Source organism: Pristiophorus japonicus, chromosome 9 (genome assembly GCF_044704955.1).
Source record: "Pristiophorus japonicus isolate sPriJap1 chromosome 9, sPriJap1.hap1, whole genome shotgun sequence".
NCBI classification, from domain to species: domain Eukaryota; kingdom Metazoa; phylum Chordata; class Chondrichthyes; family Pristiophoridae; genus Pristiophorus; species Pristiophorus japonicus.
The window spans coordinates 154,147,066-154,166,949 of record NC_091985.1 but is presented as its reverse complement, the minus strand read 5'-3'; positions in this window follow the sequence as shown (position 1 = coordinate 154,166,949).

Below are 19,884 nucleotides of genomic sequence, written 5' to 3'. Positions count from 1 at the left end.
AAAAAGAAGGCACTGTTACAGCTCATTCCCACACTTGTTCCTGCTGCACAAGTACTCCGTTCCCCACCCCCCCCCCCACCACCCACAAGCGAAACTTTAGAAATCTCAGGACATTGTAAAAAAGGCGGAAAACCAGTCTCATGGATCTCAGCCCCTTTCCTGTTGCTTTGTGCTGGGAAAGGATTGTTCTCCAGGCACAAAGCAAAGGAAAATTAGTTCCCACATGCCAAACTTCAGTAGCAGTTACTTCTGTTTATAATATACAACTAGTCATTTTAGTTTCAGCAACAGAATAATGGTCCAGATTTTTTGGATTTTAGATTAGAATCACTCTGATAAACAGAGGCTGACTTCTACTTCTGCAGTAAGATGTCTAAAACTTTGAGCCACCACGTAAACTGGGAGACTGCCAGCTAATGTCTGAATTGTAGTTGCTGACGTGTCCAGGCATGTTTTGCTAATTTTATTCAGCCCATCGAGTAGAGCACAATGTGAAGTATATGGTGGAAGAGGTTTCCTGGAAAACACTGGTAAAACGCTCCTTGGTATCAACATAATTATATTTTGCTTTGGATATTACATTGCCAGTCTTAAAATGTGAGTTCTGAGAGCATTGTACTTTGAGTCGTTGCATTTGCTTGATTATTGTTGAATGCAACAGTTGAGGAAATGTAATCAGCCATTGGCTGCAAGCGTGTCCCACTTACATTTCTATGGTCACCAAGTGCAAACTTAGTAGTAGCCAAGAAACGACTTTTGAAAGCAGAATGTGTTTCTCATCATATTTTTCTTTCTGTTGCGTGTTAAGAAGGTCAGATTTGCTTTCGTCGACTCATAGAATGATACAGAACAGAAGGAGGCCATTTGTCCCATCGTGACTGTGCCGGCTCTTAAAAGAGCTATCTAATTAGTCCCACTCCTCTGCCCTTTCCCCATAGCCCTGCAAATGTTTCCACTTCATTTATCCAGTTCCCTTTTGAAAATTATTACTGAATCTACTTCCACCACCCTCTCGGGCAGTTCATGCCAGATTTTGTTTTAATCATTCATGGGATGTGGGCATCATTGGCAAGGCCAGCATTTATTGCCCATCCCTAATTGCCCTTGAAAAGGTGGTGAGCCGCCTCTTGAACCATGTGGTGGAGGTACTTGCACATTGCTGTTTGGGAGGGAGTTCCAAGATTTTGACCTAGCAACGATGAAGGAACGCCGATGTACTTCCAAGTCAGGATGGTGTGTGACTTGGAGGGGTGCTTCGACGGGATGGTGTTTCCATGCACCTGTTGCCCTTATCCGTCAAGGTGGTGGAGTCCGCGGATTTGGCAGTTGCTGCTGAAGAAGCCTTGGTGAGTTGCTGCAGTGCATCTTGTTGTTGGTACACACTGCAGCCACCGTGTGCCGGTGATGGAGGGTGTGAATGTTTAAGGTGGTGGATGGAGTGCCAATCAAGTGTCCTGGATGGTGTCGAGCTTCTTGAGTGTTGTTGGAGCTGCACTCATCCAGGCAAGTGCAGAGTATTCCATCATACTTTTGACTTGTGCCTTGTAGATGGTGGAAAGGTTTTGGGGAGTCAGGAGGTGAGACGCTCACTGCAGAATATCCAGCCTCTGACCTGCTCTTGTTGCCACAGTATTTATGTGGCTGGTCCAGTTAAGTTTCTGGACAATGGTGACCCCCAGGATATTGATGATGGGGGATTTGGCGATGGTTATGCCATTGAAAGTAAAGGAGTGATGGTTAGACTCTCGCTTGTTATGGATAGTCATTGCCTGGCACTTGTGTGGCGCGAATGTTACTTGCCACTTATCAACCCAAGCCTGAATGTCATCCAGATGTTGCTGCATGCGGGCATGGATTGCTCCATTATCTGAAGAGTTGCCAATGGCACTGGACACTGTGCAATCACCAGTGAACATCCCCACTGCTGACCTTATGACGGAGGAAAGGTCATTGATGAAGCAGCTGAAGGTGGTTAGGTCTAGGACACTGCCCTGAGGAACACCTGCAGTGATGTCCTGGGGCTGTGATGATTGACCGCCAACAACTACAACCATCTTCCTTTGTACTAGGTATGGCTCCAGCCAGTGGAGAGTTTACCCCTGATTCCCATTGACTTCAGTTTTACTAAGGCTCCTTGATGTCACACTCGGTCAATGCTGCCTTGATGTCAAGGGCAGATGTCAAGGGCAGTCACTCTCGCCTCACCTCTGGAATTCAGCTCTTTTGTCCATGTTTGGACCAAGGCTGAAATGAGGTCTGGAGCCGAGTGGTCCTGACGGAACCCAAACTGGGCATTGGTGAGCAGGTTATTTGTGAGCAAGTGCTGCTTGATAGCACTGTCGACGACACCTTCCATTACTTTGCTGATGATTGAGAGTAGACTGATGGGGGAAGCGGCCTGATTGGCTTTGTCCTGCTTTTTGTGGACAGGACACACCCTGGGCAGTTTTCCACCTTGTTGAATAGATGCCAGTGTTGTAGCTGTACTGGAACAGCTTGGCTAGAGGCGCGGCTAGTTCTGGAGCACAAGTCTTCAGCACGACAACCAAGATGTTGCCGGTGCCCTTAGCCTTTGCTGTATCCAGTGCTGAATAGAATTGGCTGAAGACTAGCTTCTGTGATGGTTGGGACCTCAGGAGAAGGCCAATATGGATCATCCACTCGGCACTTCTGGCTGAAGATGTTGCAGATGCTTCAGCCTTGCCTTTTTCACTTGCGTTCTGGGCTGTGCCGTCATTGAGGATGGGGATATTCATGGAGCCTCCTCCTCCTGTTAGTTGCTTCATGGTCCACCACCATTCATGACTGGATGCAGCAGGACTGCAGAGCTTTGATCTGATCCGTTGGTTGTGGGATCGCTTAGCCCTGTCTGTAGCATGCTTGTTCCGCTTTTTAGCATGCATGTAGTAATGTGTTGCAGCTTCCCCAGGTTGGCACTTCATTTTTAGGTACGCCTGGTGCTGCTCCTGGCATGCTCTTCTGCACTCCTCATTGAACCCGGGTTGGTCCCCTGGTTTGATGGTAATGGTAGAGTGAGGGATATGCCGGGCCATGACGTTACAGATTGTGGTGGAATACAATTCTGTTGTGGCTGATGGACCACAGCGCCTCATGGATGTCCAGTTTTCAGCTGCTGCATCTGTTTTGAATCAATCTCATTTAGCACGGTGGTAGTGCCACACAACACGATGGAGGGTGTCCTCAGTGTGAAGACAGGACTTCATCTCCACAAGGACTGTGCAGTGGTCACTGCTACCAAGGCTGCCATGGACAGAAGCATCTGCGACACATAGATTGGTGAGGACGAGGTCATGTAGGTTTTTCCCTCGTGTTGGTTCTCTCACCACCTGTCGCAGGCCCAGTCTGGCAGCTATGTCCTTCAGGATTCGGCCAGCTCTTTCAGTCGTGGTACTACTGAGCCACTCTTAGTGATGGACATTGAACTCTCCCACCCAGAGTACATTCTGTACCCTTCCTACTCGCAATGCTTCTTTGAAGTGGTGTTCAAATGGAGGAGTACTGATTCATCAGCTGAGGGAGTGCGGTAGGTGATAATCAGCAGGAGGTTTTCTTGCCCATGTATGACCTGAAGCCATAAGGCTTCATGGGGTCCGGAGTCAATGTTGAGGATGCCGAGGATCACTCCCTCCCGACTGTATACCACTGTGCCACCACCTCTGGTGGGTCTGTTCTGCTGGTGGGACCAAACATACCCAGGGAGGGTGATGGAGGAGTTTGTGACACTTGCTGAAAAGTCTAAAACAGATTGGCCTCGGTTTCCATGAGCTGCAAGGCCCGCCCATTTGCCGCCCAAAGGACCGCCGAGTGACCGGGCGGTACTTTGCCCGAAAGATTCCTCTAAAAGAGGTGGCAGTACTGCTCGGTGGCCAAATAACAGCTTACGCCGTCAATCTGGGCAGCAGCGGCGGAAGCTCTCAATCTCGGCAGCAAATGAGCTTTGCCGCCCAAGTGCCACTGAGGATGGTATCGGGCCCAGGGAGGGGGGAGCTCTGAAAAGTAAAAAAACATTACCAAAAACAGAACAAAACACCGGAATATCTTTAGGAGACCCCATCCAGGTAAGTGGCTGTAAAAAACAAAATTCAAAGATGTTCACTAACCTTTTCTTTCGGGTCTTCATACCTACCGTCAGGGTTAGATCAGCCTCCCGCAGTGGCCCTTCCCCCTGCTGGCGCCAACTCCCGCCCGCACCAATCTGGCATCTCGGTGGGCGGGAGGCCCTTTATGCGACTTGGCCGTCAGAGGACGTCAGCGAGCGGTATCTGGTGGTACTTCCTTCCCGCCTGCTCCAGCCCAAGTGGAAACTGGGAGAGAGAGGAAAACGGCAGCAAAACCTGGCGGCGATGGGCAGTAAGGCCACCAATATTGGGGCCGTTGTCTGGTCATTACCACATTACTTTTTGTGGGAACCTGCTGTAAGTAAATTAGCTGCCGCATTTCGTATATCATAATAGTGACTTCACTTCAAGAGTACTTCATTGGCTCTAAAGCACTTTAGGATATGCTGAAGTCATTAAAGATGCTATATAAATGCAAGTCATTTTTTTTTCATTTTTGCTGTTTGTGGGAGCTTGCTTTGTGCAATTGGCTGCTGCATTTCTGACATCACAACAGTGACTACACTTCAAAAATACTTCATTGGCTATAAAGTGCTTCGGGTTTCCTGAGAAAGGCGTTAAGTAAATGCAAGCCTTCTTTTTTTCCTTGGAAGGCAGTGCATTGCATTCAGCAATTACTGGTGCAACAAATAGCATTTTTTCTTTTAAAGGCTGGGCTTTTAAAGTCTACGTCTGTGTTCTCTTCAACAAAAACCCTGTGCCTGCCCGAGGTGAAAATGATCTCCAATTTGTTCTGTCTTCCTATCTATCTGAAAATTTGCAGACATTAACATTTCAAAGGCATTAAATAAGTTCTGAAGCAATTAACTGTTGAATACAAGTAACATTTTTAGTACAGCACTGGGTAGGCCAGATGGCCCACATGGAAACGTGGCTATATGGACTGTTTGCTCATTGTTTTCCTCCCAAAAAGACAAAAAAATTATTTTAAGAACACAGTTGATTTAAGTCAATATTAAATTCATATTATTCTGTCTATCTATAGGAACATTAAAAAGGATATAACATAGTTCTACTTAAACAAAACAACAACTTGTATTTATATAGCACCTTTAACATAGTGAAACGTCCCAAGGCGCTTCACAGGAGCACCTACTGCAAGGCAGATAGCATTGTCTTTTAAGACGACAGGCACTTATGACAGACTTTTCTGGCAATTGATAAATTGTCCGTCACTGTATGTTCGTGTGAAACTTTAGTGTTAGTAGCAGCTACTTATATGGAAAACAAGATGATGTGATGGTATTGCTATTTAAAGTCTCATGTTACATCTATTATTGTTTTCATGAATGCCTGGAATATATGAATCAAAATAAAAATGCTGAGTAATTCTGTGACCTGGTTCTATGTTAGACAGCTAGGGCCTAAATTGCGTACCGCCCCGGGTAAAGGCCACAAAGCGGAACTTTCTGCGGCAGGTGCGGAGGTCCCGCCCCGTGACCTATATTCAGCTTACCTACTGCCCCCGAGAGCAAGTGGAGTGCAAAATATCATGCTCCACTTACTCAGTGGGGCGGGAGAGGGGCAGAAAGACTCCGTGAAGGGCGCAGCACTACATTAAAGGGGGAGGGCCAAGCTGTCGACTGTTCTGGCGGGAAAGGGAGCCATCCGTGGACCACCAGGCAGCGGGGTGCCGTGGCAGCAGCCCGGCACCCAAGCGGAGTGCCTAACTGCAAGATCGTGGCACAGACCCCACGATGCAAAGTGAAGAAGGCGCGACAGTTAAGTCGCCCATTTTTCTACTTTCCCCACTTCCCCTTTAATTATTGCCCCTCGAGCGGCCGACAGCCCCCTGAAGCTGCCGCAGGCATCGCTTCGGGGCGAAAACGGGTTGCTGCACACAGTGATAACATTGTCATCACCGGCGCCGCAGTGTGGGGTGCTACCGGTTACTGCTGCCGCTAACCTCCCGTGGAATTTTGCGGGAGTTGGTAGCAGCACGTGCCCGGGCGAAAAGTCGTCTGTGCCCTGTTAGCGCCCCAGGAGGTGCTAACTTAAGGCACAAACGCCCCAAATTTCTCCCTCCTAACTGTTTGATTTATTTGCTATTTATTGAACATGATTGTCATAGCTACCTCATTGTTCTATTTCGATAATATAGTACCAAAACTTTGCAACAAACCAGTCAATAGCAGGTCAGTTGCAGGATCATCTAGATAGAAAAAGCTATAAAGCATTGTCTCAAAGGCAGTGGGCCAATCAAATGTCACTATTATTGCAGGGAACATCTGAATCATTCATAGGAACATAGGAACAAGAGTAGGCCATTCAGCCTCCCCAAGCCTGAACCGCTATTCAATAGAAAAGAAGCCTAGTCTAAGCAACTTGTCCTCATAATTCCACCCTTTTAGTCCCAGTATCAGACTGGTGAATCTGTGCCCCCCCCCCACCAACCCCGCAAACATATCTTTCCTGAGACTCAGTTTCCGGAACTGAATGCAGCACTCCAAATAAGGTCTAACCAGAACTGTACAGATGTAATATAACTTCCACCCCATTGTATTCCAGCTCTCTTGAGATAAAGGCCAATATTCCATTAGGCTTTTAAAATATTTTTGTACCTGTGCTTTTAGTCACTTCTGTACTTGGACCCCTAAATCTCTCTGCTCATCCACAGTTCCTGGCTTCTCACCATTTAGAAAATATTCTGATCTATCTTTCTTGGGTCTGAAGTAGATGACCTCACATTTCCCCACATTGAACTCCATCTACCACAGTTTGCCCACTCACTTCATCTATCAATGTCGCTTTGCAATATTTTGCTCCCATTTACACTACTTAACTTAGTGTCGTCAGCAAACTTAGATATATTGCTCTCTATTTCTTCATCCAAGTCATTTATAAATATAGTGAAAAGCTGAGGCCCCAGTACAGACCCCAGGGGGGCACAACTAATCACATCCTGCCAATTTGAGTACATATCCATTATCCCTATTCTCTGTCAATACTTAACTAATTCCCTATCCAAGCCAATAGGCTGCCTCCAGTTTCATGTGCATTCATTTTTGTTAATAGTCTCTTATGTGGAACCTCATGAGAGAATGCATTGCAAGAGATTACAAAAGCCCTGAGCAGTGAAGATTCTGTCTCGGGAGATGTGTAAATGCTGATCCTCTTCATCTATATTCTCCCTGTTTAAACTGGAATCAGGGGGTCAGCGGGCACGATTGGTGGCAGGTCGGGTGGGAAAGTGTTTTTTTCCCCCAGCTGGTTGAGACCGTGCTGCCATGTGCCTTTCCAAAATTTCAGGTCTGTCAGCGCTAAGCAGACCCGAAACGCAGTGGTGGGAAGGCAATTAAAATCATCAGTGGTGTGTTTGCAGCCACTTATCAAAGGATTTGACAGGTCACCCACCGGTTTGCTGCTATGCCTAGACCTCGTCTGTGAAGCTGAGGCTGGAGGTCTCTAGGTTGAGTGTAGAACAATGTTCCCTGTAAGCTGTGCTTTGTTCTGTGCGACCTGTTTCTTTCAATGCACCGTCACCCGCAAGTTCCCCTCCGAGTGACACACCGTCCTGAATTGGAAATATATCGCCGTTCCTTCATCGTCACTGGGACAAAATCCTGGAACTCCCTCCCTACCAGCACTGTGGGAGTTATTTCACCACAAGGACTGTAGCAGTTCAAGAAGGCGGCTTTAAGTTTCTGCGCATGCACGGTATTTCCAATGTAAATGCTTGTGGGGGGAGTTTTTTCCGGGGGGGTCAGCGGGTCGGGTGGGAAAAAAAATATTTTTGACAGCGGGTCTGGATCCTGCTGTCAACCCGCCGTCAAGCGCCTTTCCCAGATGTTAGGTCTATCAGTGCAGAACAGACCCGACACACAATGGCGGGGAGGCAATCCAGATCATTATTATCTTGTTAAAAGACCATTAAGAAGTATCTTGAGCTCACTGTTACATTTTATGAGGTTGCCCACTGGGTCCACGCTGCTTGGGGATCACATCAGGTAAGCAGGTCGGGAGGTGTATGACCATGGAATCATGTTATGACTTGACAGCTACAAAAGCTCGCATCTCACAGCTGTTTACTTTCCAAGCTCAGAAGCTTTTGCTTACTGCATTTGTAAGACAGATTGAGCTTTATGCAGGTTGCAAGTCTGCTCTCTATCCAGTGTTACCTCATTGGAATAACCTCTCTCACCATTCATGGGGCCCAAGTTTTGGGCCGCGCCTAAAACAGCGCAGCCCGGACCTGGACGCCCGTTTTTCGTGCCAGAAAGTGTGCCTAAAAAAAACTTACCTATTCTCCGGCTCTCTGTAGGTCCTCTGGAGCCGGGTGCGGCGCACCACGAGCTGTTGGGGGCGGAGCCAGGTCCCTGCGCTGAAAACAGTGCCGGGACCTCTGCACATGCGCACTACAGTGGGCACGCATGTGCAGTAGCTCCAGGCGGCCAAGGCTGTGGGAGGGGCCCGAAGCATGCAGTCCCTTGCCCTGGCCGAATGGCCTCACTGGGGCTGCGTGAATAAGGCTCCTCCCACCCGACCCGACCCGACTCGACCCGACCCGACCCGACCCCCCCACTCCCCCCCCCCCCCCCCCCGGCGACCCGACCTCCGCTCCCCCCCCCACCCTCGGACCTCCACGACTCTCTCTCTCCTCCACCACCCCCCCCCCACTGGACTTCCGCGACCCCCCGAGACCCGACGCCACTTACCTGTAAATCCAGCCCGAGGTCTTGGGCCCGGCCGTTCAGCCTCCTTCCCTCCCACCCTCCCCTCCCTCCTTCCCTCCCTCCTCTCTCCCTTCACCCCCCCTCCTTCCCTCCCTCCTCTCTCCTTCCTTCCCTCCCTCCTCTCTCCTTCCTTCCCTCCCTCCTTCCTTCCTCCTCTCTCCTCCTCTCCCTCCCTCCTTCCTCCTCCTCTCTCCCCCCTTCCTCCCCCTCTTCTCCCCCTCTCCCCCCCTTCTCCTCCTCTCCCCCCCTTCTCCTCATATCCCCCCCTTCTCCTCGCCCCTCCTCTCCTCCTCCCACCCCCCAGCCCTCCTCCACCCCTCCCACCCCCCTTCCCACCCTTCTCCCCTTCCCCTCCCCCCCCTTCTCCCCCCACCCCCTTCTCCCCCTCCCCCCCACCCCCCTTCTCCCACACCCCCCTTCTCCCCCTCCCCTCGCTGTCAGAAACACAGACACTGACAGACAGAGAGTGAGAGACACACACACAGACAGACAGATAGAGACACTGACAGAGACACACTGGGGGGACCGTCCCAGCACGCTGTTGGAGGACTCCCGGTGCTGCAATCGGTAAGTAGAAAATGTTTTATTTATTGATTTTAATTTTTTTTTTTTATTAATTTTTTTTGATTGATTTATTGGTTGATTTATTGATGTATTTATCATTTATTATTGATGATGGCTCTTTATTTGTAAAACTGAAGTGTTTAATGTTTGTAAACTTCCCTTTTAAACCCCCCCCCTCCATTCCCTACGCCTAATTTGTAACCTACGCCTGATTTTCTAAAGTGTAGACAAGGTTTTTTCGAACGTACAAAAATCTTCACTTACTCCATTCTAAGTTAGTTTCGAGTAAGTTTTCACTGCCTAAACTTTGAAAACAGGCGTAAGTGGCTGGACACGACCACTTTTGAAAAAAAAATTCTGTTCCAAAGTGAAACTGTTCTAACTGACTAGAACTGGAGCAAACTAAATGCCGAGAATTCAAATTTCTAAGATACTCCATTCTAAACCAGTTGCTCCAAAAAAACAGGAGCAACTCAGGCCGAAACTTGGCCCCATAGATTGCTTCTGTCATCTCAACTTCACCCTGGATGACATTCAGGCTTGGGCTGATAAGTGGCAAGTAACATTTGCGCCACTCAAGTGCCAGGCAATGACCATCTCCAACAAACGAGAGTCTAACCACCTCCCCTTGATATTCAGTGGCATTACCATTGCAGAATCCCCCACCATCAACATCCTGGGGGTCACCATTGACCAGAAACTTAACTGGACCAGCCACATAAATACCGTGACAACAAGAGCAGGTCCGAGGCTGGGTATTCTGTGGAAAGTATCTCACTTCTTGACTCCCCAAAGCCTTTCCACCATCTACAAGGCACATGTCAGGAGTGAGTTGGAATACTCTGCACTTGCCTGGATGAGTACAGTTCCAACAACACGTAAGAAGCTTGACACAATCCAGGACAAAGCAGCCCGTTTGATTGGCACTCCATCCACCTTCAACATTCACTCCCTCAACCACCGGTGCACCGTGGCTGCAGTGTGTAGCATCTACAAGATGCACTGCAGCAACTCGCCAAGGCTTCTTTGGCAGCATCTCCCAAAACCGCGATATCTACCACCTGGAAGGACAAGCGGAGCAGGCACATGGGAACACCATCACCTGCAAGTTTCCTTCCAAGTTACATACCATTCTGAATTGTAAATATATCACCATTCCTTCATCATTGCTGGGTCAAAATCCTGGAACCCCCCCCCCCCTAACAGCACTGTGGGAGTACCTTCACCACACGGACTGCAGCGGTTCAAGAAGGCAGCTGACCACCACCTTCTCAAGGGTAATTAGGGATGGGCAACAAATACCGGCCTTGCCAGCAACGGCCACATCCTGGAACAAATAATAAAAAAAACTACCATTTATTACATCAGCATTGGTTCCCTTGAAACTATCTCACCTTGATCCTTATAATCCATCATGATGAGCCCCAACAACAGCAGCACCAGGCACACCAGCAGCACCAATAACAACACCAACCTTCTCCACAGACAACTGATGCTACACTGGATACAGGGCATCATCACCCAACCACATTGCTGATTGGGAGGCCAGGGATCGCCTCACCATGGCCAGATTTACTTCGCTTGATGCTGTACACCCTGGCTGCCACATGATGCCCCAGGTTGGCACTGCCCTACACCAACATTGAATGGCAGAGCAGGCTGGAGGGGCTGTATGGCCTACTCTGGCTCCTATTTCTTATGTTTTTATGTTCTTAACACCATGAAGTATCCCTACAATGCCCAAGTCATTCCTTTCACACTCATCACCATTGCAGGAGGTACTGTTATGTCTCACCATTCAATGCAACTCACTAAGCCACTTCCAAAGGTGCATACAAATTTGTCTAAGAATGAAAAGTGTTGAAAATAAAGGTTTCAATGTTTGACACCACATTAACAGAAACTGTACATGAATGTTGCATAAAACACCCACGTGCCTACCCTTGTGTGTTTTTAGATGGTATGATTGGACTAGGATGGAGGTGCAAGGTAAGTTGATGTGAATAAGGATGTGCAAGAGTAGGGTAGGGAAGGCAGAGTGATGGGGATGTGATAAGAGGCAAAGCAGGATGAGGTTGAGTGTGGCTTTGTATTTATGTTTTGTGATCTACTGAGATTGAAATGTTTGCAGCACTGCACCCAGGTCCTCCTGACTACATCCCTGCTTGTGCTCTCCTCTGCAATGTGCAACCAGGCTGTGTTGATCTCTTGGGGAGGTCTCTTCCGCCCATTGGAAGGGAAGAGAACCTCCCTGCATGTTGTGACTCATTCCATAAGCATATGAAGGAAGTCATGGGAGAGCCTGGATGCAGCCCTGTGCCTCTGTGCAGTGCTTGTCAGTGTTTGCAGCACCTCCATGCTGTGGAACACTGACAGCACAAATGCCAAAATAAAGTTGGCCATAGTCCATTTTAAGGAAACCGGCTGATGACATGTGATCAAATGACGTCACCAGACCCGCTTCTTCTAATTGGCCGGCAAACACGCTGGGCGGGCTTAACAAGCCCAATCAGGGGAATTTCATTTCCGAGGCTATGATGGAGACAGAAACGGGATCACGACCCGCCTCCGACATCACTCGCCACAGACCCGCCGAGGTTTGTAAAATCGTGGCCAATATTTTTAATATTATGCACCTGGTTAAAATAGTATAATTGTGGGATTGTTGTTCAATTATGCACTGCTTTTAGCACACGGTTTAATACGATTGCATCAAATTGCTGTGTGCTGCATTTTAACAAAGTTTTTAACCTATTAAACAATGTGATAAAAATAGTACACAGAGCAATTGCGATCTTCATGTGGATCATATTAGTTACTTTGCATTGTGTAGTTATGTATTTTGTGATAGATGCAGTAAACTAGATTATTGAGACAAAAAGAAATAGTAGACCAAATGAACTAGGATACATAGTCAATTCAGCCGATTGGTTCTAGCTCTGTACTCTAATTCCCTTTTCTATTCTTCCTTTTCAAATATTCCCTTATAAATGATGCTAGAATCTCTATCTCAAAAGTCACTTGGTAAAGCTTTCCATGTCATAATAATGTGAAAAAAATCTTCTAACTTCATCCTTCAAACAATCTTTCACTACTTACCCTCTCAAAGCTTGTTATTTTTGAACGTTCTGTCAGATCTACTCCTAACCTGCAAGGTTCCAGTGAAAAAAGATAATTTTGGCTGTTGTGTTTCCCTACATTAGATTACTTGAAAAGTATTTCACTGGCTGTGCACCATTTGGGATGTCTTGAGATGATAAATGATGTTGTAAAAATGCAATTTATTTTTTCTTGAATGTTATTTTGTATTTGCTGTAGGTTTTACATTGCCAGTAGGATTCTCATCTCCATTGACTGGTATCACTGCAGGCCTGCCTCCAGGGATCAATACAACAACTTTTCAATTCTCGAGTCCATCCGCGAATGAAAGTTCTTCAAACGTCCATGCCCAAGGATCATTTTGCATCCCACTGGTCCAAATAGTGCAATCCACAACACAGCAGAGTTCATCCGCATCGTCGGTTAACAGCAACCCTATTCAGGCAGCAGTACATCCACATCCAACTCAAGACACAGGTTAGTCACAGAGGTTGCACTTTAGAATAGAAATAAATGGAAAATATTCTTAGCTGAGGAACAACAAAGCAATCTTTCCATTCTGAAAGGCTAGTCATGCTGATGCAGAGCAGTTGAGCGGGAGCCAGGACATCGGGGGGAGATTCTAATCCATTCTGCGCAAGAGCTTCATTTCAATGTTTAAATGCATGACAATGGGAGTATAGAGAGCGATAGGGCAAAGACCCTGATTTAGTGATGGAGAATGTGTCTTTGCATCAGTTTGAATGCATGAAATGGGCAAATGAGAGTCGGGCGGGTTCAGGGCAGAGCAAGTGACTGTTTAAAAGGGGTATTTCTCCAAAAATGACCTTTAACAGTGGATTTATGAGATTTGTTTGTTTTTTTTGCTGGAAATTTTGATAGCAATATTTTTGATTGTTTCAATAAAAAATTGGAATATGAGAATTCTCTATGTATTACTTGGAGGAGAAAAAAGAGGATGAAAGGAAGTGGCATGAAATGAGAATGCAAGGCAGATTCAGTGACCCAGTCTACTGCCCTCTTCAGCCCTGGCACATGAAACCATGGAGACCGCCATGAACAACAGTTGAGCAAAGATGCAACAGTGCTCACACGGCCATCAGGGGTATTATTGAACACTCTATTGGTATCTTGAAGCAGCGTTTTAGATGCCTGGAAAGAATGTCTAGGCATCTGATGTCTTAAAATAGAGCCAAGCCAAGGCCTCCAAGATTATCATAGTCTGCACTATGCTCCACAACTTTGCCACCCAGAGAGGTCTAATAGTGAAGCAGAGGAGGAGCAGGATGCCTACCTACAGCCAAGGAGAGAGCAAAACCTTGAAAATTAGTCAGATGATGTTGCTGTTGAAACACCATTGTAGACTGCAAGAGTCATATGACAGGCTCTCATAGATGAGGCCTTCACCTGCCCAATTCATTGATGCACCTGTCTACATGTGCACAATGCCGTGACCCAATCCACTTTCATCAACATTGTCCTGTGCACTAAATCAATTGCCATTGATGCCGATACCTTACTCTGCACCATCAGAAGCAAACTCTCTGGATGCAGTTGAAATAAAATGCAGCTACATTTAATTCCCTAAAAGTTATTAGTATATGTGACGAGTGATTTTTGGCCCTTGCTTCTCCTGGGTTATCATGAGTATTTTGCAGTAACTAATCTTGTGTATCGGTGCCTGCTCCAACTATGCCCTGCTGTTGGGCACTGCCACAGCATTTCCAGTGATCTGAATAGGAATAGACCTGTGGAGAAATTGAGGACAAAGAAGCTTTGGAAAATGGAGCTGTCTAGCCAATCTCCCAGTTTGTCCAGACCAAATAGGTGAGCTTCATGAAGAGTGAAGCCCATGGCCTCCGTAGCAGCAGTGTGATCATTCATGACAGATCATCCAATTATGCAAAGGAATTTTCTCACTGACACCCTGATGCAGATGCCCCAGAAATTGTCACGCACTTTCAAGATGGGTTGTGTTTCTCATAAGCGATCGTGCAACTGCCCAGCTTTAGGTTGTGAACTCTTCACAGTCACTGTTGCACATTGCAGGATGCTTGGCACATCTCCTAATGGCAGTAACAAATATTGGTGCTCAGGTAACACCCTTTTAAATGCATCAGGGCCGAATCCAAGATCTCAGCAACTAATGAATGAAGTGGGCTGGCCCTCTGGCCAGCAGATTCCAGCTTCTCCACCACCACATATTCCTAGTCACTTATGCTTTGTGATTCACCTAATGCACCATATCTAAATCCCCCAGGGTGGATGAATCGGTATCGGTAGAGTAATTCAAGAGAATAAGAACATAAGAACATAAGAAATAGGAGCATGAGTAGGCCATTTGGCCCCTCAATCCTGCTCCACCATTTAATATCATGGCTGATCTGATCATGGACTCAGCTCCACGTCCCTGCCTGCTCCCCATACCTCTTTATTCCCTTATTGCTCAAAAATCTGTCTATCTCCGCCTTAAATATAGTCAATGATCCAGCCTCCACAGCTCTCTGTGGCAGAGAATTCCACAGATTTACAACCCTCTGAATGAAGAAATTTATCCTCATTTCAGTGTTAAATGGGAAGCCCCTTATTCTGAGACTATGTCCCCTAGTTTTAGTTTCCCCCATGAGTGGAAATATCCTCTCTGCATCCACCTTGTCGAGCCCCCTCATTATCTTATATGTTTCAGTAAGATCACCTCTCATTCTTATGAACTCCAATGAGTACAGGCTCAACCTATCTTCATAGGTCAACTCCATCATCTCCAGAATCAACCTAGTGAACCCTCTCTGAATGCCTCCAATGCAAGTATATTCTTCCTTAAATATGGAGACCAAACCTGTACGTGGTACTCTAGGTATGGCCTCACCAATACACTGTACAGTTGTAGCAAGACTTCTCTGCTTTTATACTTCAATTCCCTTGCAATAAAGGCCAACATTCCAGTTGGCTTCCTGATTACTTGCTGTACCTGCATTCTAACTTTTTGTGTTTCTTGCACAAGGACCTCCAGGTCCCTCTGTACTGCCGCACTTTGCAATTTTTCTCCATTTAAATTATAATTTGCTTTTCTATTTTTTCTACCAAAGTGGATAACCTCACACTTTCCCACATTATATGCCATCTGCCAAATTTTTTCCCACTCACTTAGCCTGTCTATAATCCCGCTGCAGATTTTTTGTGTCCTCCTCACAATTTGCTTTCCCACTCATCTTTGTATCATCAGCAAACTTAGCTACATTACACTTGGTCCCTTTATCCAAGTCATTAATATAGATTGTAAGTAGTTGAGGCCCCAGCACCGATCCTTGCGGCACTCCACTAGTTACTGTTTGCCAAAATTGCCAACCGGAAAATGACCCATTTATCCCTACTCTCTATTTTCTGTTAGTTAGCCAATCCTCTATCCATGCTAATATATTGCCCCTGTTAGCGTTAGTGTTTTCTGAGAAGAATCACTCAACACTCAGAGTCGGTTCCAATGCTGATGCAGCTTTTATTACGCTCAGCGGGGAGGAAAAACTCAGGACCGTCTCCAGGTTTCTCTCCCTAATTCTTTCATCTGGGAGAAATAATTGGTTTATGACCTTGTTCACAGGAGATGGTTTCCTTCTTATCTCTGTCTTCCCGCATCCCAGGCATTCCTACAGTGGGCCTCACAGGGTTATTGCTTGGTCATTGAACGTTCAACAGTTCACAGCTTGACTACCTGATTTCCCATCATGCCTGGGCAGCCATTTTATGTGTGTGTCTATTTTAAGCTTATGTGAGTTTTGATATATCTAGCAGGTGCCGAATGCCTAGTATTCTGGTATAATCTAAAGGTGCCTACCTCCTACAACAACTCCCCCTTTCGGTAAAGGGACTAGTCCTAGTCCCCTTTTAACCGACCATTCGACCTTTATTAGATTTTGTGCACGGCCCGGTACTCCCTGCCTCAACGTGCTGGCCAGTCACGCGGTTTCAGGAGTCCCGGTTGCTTAAATCGAATTGACAAAAGCCAAATCCTCCTGCCCCCTTATAAAACAGGCTTGTTTAGTATCCGGGGAACGGTGATTTGTCCGTCTTCGTTGTGCGTGGTGTCTGCATGCCTGGCAGGCCATTACGCCCCATGTTATTGCTAAGATCAATTGTATCCCGACCAGTATATGTGAAATTATTCGAATCCATGGGTGGATGTTCACATTTATTCCCCAGTCCCAGACCTTTCTCCACCAACACTGACTTTGTAAGTCTACCTCGGTATCTTCTTCCAGTACTTTGATTTTAGTTTGCAGTTGGTGATATAGTTTTACAGATTGACCCACTCTGAGCCTCAACTCTCGTAATACTTCGGTTAGATGTGGGATAAGGACCTGCTCTGGCTCATCATAATCCTGTAAATGATCATGGAGCTGATCGGTTACCTCGATAACTTCGGACTTCCGGCGCCTAACCTGGGTGATATGCGCTTGCCCGATCGCGACAGGTCGTAGTGGTGTAAAGCAAAAGTTTGGCTGCGGTATAGGGCACTGCAGGTCATTATACCGGTATGAACGCTCTGTGGTAGAGACGCAGTATCTTCCCCTCCCTCCGTAGCCTGCCCTCGCGAAGTGCATGTGTGCGGGCACTATTTCTAGTACACACCCGTCGGTTCGGTTAAACCCGCACTCGTCTTGCTCCCCTCTGCCCACCGGGTGAGGACATACTGTGATTTCCCCCTTTTGCTTGCAATCTGCTAGGGAAATCCCGGTAAGTATGTTGTTTCGACGAATGGCAGAGGTGGTGGTCAGGTAGTAGCGTATGGAGACATTTTCCCGGATTATTCCGATATTCTCTCGTTGGTATAGGGGGAACGGCCCTGAGTCCGGCGTGGCTATAGGGATCATCAGGACTATCCCTATCCCGGTAGTCCTACCCATCTGGCAATCTGGAATTGCTGGGTATACTCTGGTCAGTCCCTTCAGAGTACAATTATCCAGTGTCCCCCTTTGGTTAGCCAACTGAGCTAAATGTGAACTGTCTATCCAATCAGGTACTTCCCCGCGTTGGATCTGGTCGAGATTGTGGCGGATCTGTCCCACCATCCACAGACCATAAGCGTGACAGAGTTGCCCCTGTCTTTGCTTTCCCTGTATCTTCCTGTTCTCTATCAATGAGGTGATTGATGGTTCTGGCTTGAGCTTCCAGGACTGAGATGCCATCCAGCTGGATTTTGGCACCCTCCTTTCCTAGGTTGGCTTGGTCTTCCTGGTTTTGCTCCACCCTCTCCAATAACCCCTTCATCACCCCTCTAAGCTGTTCCACCCTCTCATTTAATCCTTGTATGTCTATCGAGTTCACTACGGAGGTCCCTGTATTGAAAACGGTAGCAACATCATTAACTATTTCCCTCTTCATCCTGGGGGCTAACCCCTGTCCCCGGAACCTACTGGCACCCATTGCATCGGCAGCCTGCTGCATTACAACTTTACTTAATACATCATACAACAGTTCCCCCTCGTTGTACATTACAATCCCATTCTCTGGTCCCTTCGTAGTTATGGGGCAAGGCAGTTCCTCGGGCAATGTAGTGATTCTTATGGGGCACGGTGTCGGAGGGGGTGAGAAACATACATACAATGATATTGCAGCCGCCCCCGCCTCCTCGTAATACCCACACAGCCCCATTCCCTTCTTGCGGATGACTGATTGCTGGGATTGTCCCGGAGGCGCGCAAATTATGCCGAAAGTACATTCATCAGGCCCTTTGACATCCCTCCGTTTAATGCATCTGCTCCTTATACCCGTGGAGCACTGTACACATACTCTTATTCTTATTAGGATTCTTATTAGGATTCACTTGTAACCATGCATTAAAATAAGTCCTGTCCTTGCTCCAGTCCTTGGCTGCTGGGATGCACATTCCGTCCGTTAAATTAAACAAGACTCCATAGTTCAGGTAGTTGTTTATTTCCAGCGTGCTCTGCTGTCCGTCGGTGTTGCCCAGGGTACGTGCATGTCGCAGGGCTATCCATATTACGAGTAGCGCCTTTCGTATTCCCATTCCGGTAAGTATTATCTGTAATTTTAAACAGACGGCCTGGTCGTCACCAGGGGTTAAGTTTTTTGCTCTACGAGTGTCCCTGTCACCCTGCAAAATCAGAAGCACAAGGTTATAATCGAACCATTTCGAGCTGAATCTGTAGGGCGTGCGCCCGTGTCTTTACCCACTTAAATATTACCCAAACTCCTATGACCAAGGCCAAAGCTATTCCTCCAAACATCGCTGTCTGCTTTACCGTTAGGTTGGGTTTGTGGACTACACCTACCCACCGTGGGGTACATTGGCTCTATTGCCAGAGGTGATGTGCTATGGCTGCGCACTGCACTATCCGTCTAGTCCTGTTATCTCTTCCAGCCTGTTTATCTTAGCTTTTAACTCTTCAATTTGTTTTATTGAATATCTATTTCTTTATTGTATCAGGCAAGTATTATTACATAAGCTAGTTCTGTTTTTATTTTTGTTTCCTCTGTTAGGTGAGTCTTTTTTTTTTCCTATTAAGAAATCCAAATTAATAATGTTCAGTATAAAACGGCTGTCAATGGAAAGGGTTAACTCCTTTCCAGGTTTGTAAGAAGACCTGATGTCATTACGTGACTTCACGTAATCATCTGAAAAAAAAGTCTTTGTGCCTTCAAAACTGGCTTCGAAATTAGGAATCCGTTAAAAACAGCATAAATCATTAGAGTAAACTCCAATGTTTTCTTAACTTCTAATTCAAGTACTTGCCAAAGAATTTTTTTTTTTTAATTGTTTTAAAACAAGACCACACATACAATAGCAATTTTGTTTACTGAAATTCAATTCTGTTTTTTTTATTTCTCTCTTTCTCCTCGTTATCTTCAAAACCCTCCTGCTTGTTTAGACTGTTCGGGACATTTTTGATAAACACTGTCCATTTTGGAAATCTTTTCAAACTGCATTGAAACTTTTTCATAATTGAAAATTCGAATCCATGCAGAGTGTTTTTTACTTATTCCAATTTTTTTTTTCTCTTCTAATTAAACCAATATCTTTTTCACAGCAAACATCAACTAGTATTTAGTAAGTTATGTCTTTTTCCATTTAGTCCGTTACATCTTTTTTTCCTTTCTTCAAATTAGGTTTTGTATTTTACACGGAGGGTTTGTAACTCCATAAAGTTGTTAATTTAAAATCATTTGTTTACTTTCAAAGTGGCGTCTTTATCTTTTTCTTTTTCTCCATAACTGGAATGGAGTCCAGCTTTGAGAGTTTGAGTGCTGCCTTTCGTTATCTCAAAATGCTCCAGTTTCAAAGTCGTTACTAAAGCTTGCTGTTTTTTAACATTTTCCAAAAGTTCCTTTTATACCTTCGCAGATAGCTCGCCACTTGCCCAGGAGTTTGACCTGATCAGATTTAATTTAATCTT